Source organism: Myotis brandtii, unplaced genomic scaffold (genome assembly GCF_000412655.1).
Source record: "Myotis brandtii unplaced genomic scaffold, ASM41265v1 scaffold277, whole genome shotgun sequence".
Classification (NCBI taxonomy): Eukaryota; Metazoa; Chordata; class Mammalia; order Chiroptera; family Vespertilionidae; genus Myotis; species Myotis brandtii.
Genome location: NW_005360548.1, coordinates 672,612 through 674,214, shown reverse-complemented (window position 1 = coordinate 674,214; position 1,603 = coordinate 672,612).

The window sequence follows — 1,603 nt, the reverse complement described above, 5'->3', positions numbered from 1 at the left end:
GCAACCAAGGTACATGCCCTTGACCGGAATCGAACCTGGGACCTTTCAGTCCGCAGGCCGACGCTCTATCCACTGAGCCAAACCGGTTAGGGCAGACCTTGACACTTTTCAAAAAATATATTTTTTTATTGATTTCAAAGAAGAAGGGAGAGGGAGAGAGAGATAGAAACATCAATGATGAGAGAGAATCATTGATTGGCTGCCTCCTGCACACCCCTCACTGGGGATCACGCCCCAGGCATGTGCCCTGACTGGGAATCGAACTGTGACCTCCTGGTTCATAGGTCAACACTCAACCACTAGCCACACCAGCCAGGCACGAAAGGTTTAGAAGGGGTTAAAATCATTGCATTCTAGAACCCAAGAATCCCCAACCCACACCATTAAGACTATTGCCTGGATTTCTGCAGAACTGAGAGAGAAGAAATTACCCCACGTCCACCAAATCCTTTCCTGAGTCTACTTTCTATGTGTCTGCATGCTGGGATCCATAGTGGTCCTCTCTCCTCCTCTGTCCTGGACATAAGGAGCTCCCTGCAGCAAAGGACACTCATCCCCCATTCCCTTCTCCCTTCTCCTAGGGACTCAGAGCTGCTTGCTCTGACATTCGAAGGGTTGAGGGCATCGGGGATGTGGCTTCCTTACTCAACCACAGACCTGGAGAGTTGACCTGAGGCTGGAAGTGGAGGTAGGGGAGCTGATGAAGTGAAGACAGTTAGACCTAAGGAGCTGGGGATTTGAGTGGAGCAGGAGGAGAGGAACCTCCTGTTACAGGCCTATCAGTGTGGGTGAAACACACCATTAAGCAGTTTTCCTGGAGTCAGCATAGTGGCTGCATTGGAGAAGAGTAAGCAAAGGAGAAGGAGGGAGGGAGGTACACCTGGAAGAAAGTCGCAGGGGAATCAAACAGTTCCAGACATTCCACCTCAGTGGCACGTCAGACGACAGGCAGGAGGTATTACTGAAGGACTGCGAGGAAAGGCAGCTTGTATAGGAGAAAGTACCTGGGGCCCGGGTACAAGTACAGGAGCACCACAGAACGGCTTGGAGGGAGGGGCAGCAATGAGGGAAGCACAGCTGGGAGACATCAGGAAGGGAGTTATCTCACAAGTGGAACAGTCAAACACGCAAGCTCCTGGAGGTGGAAGATTCCAGAGGTGGGAGTGAAAGACAGAGAAGGGGCCTGGTGAACCACAAGAGAGACAACAACCAAGGCCAGGAGGACTGTCCAAGTCCATGGCTAGTGTCTGCTGAACCTGATAGTGGCTGTCCATTTTATTTTATTTTTTAAAAAACATATTTTATTGATTTTACAGAGAGGAAGGGAGAGGGATAGAGAGTTAGAAACATCGATAAGACAAACATCGATCAGTTGCCTGCTGTATGCCCCCTACTTGGGATCGAGTCCACAACCAAGGTACATGCCCTTGACCAGAATAGAACCCCAGGACCCTTCAGTCCGTGGGCCAGCTCTGTCCACTGAGCCACACTGGTTAGGGCGTGGCCGTCCATTTTAGACCGGGCATCGGCTCTCAGTCCCAGTCCCCCTCCCAGCCCAAATCACTTGCTGGTGACCTGTCAGGCCCCCAGGGGCATTTAAGTA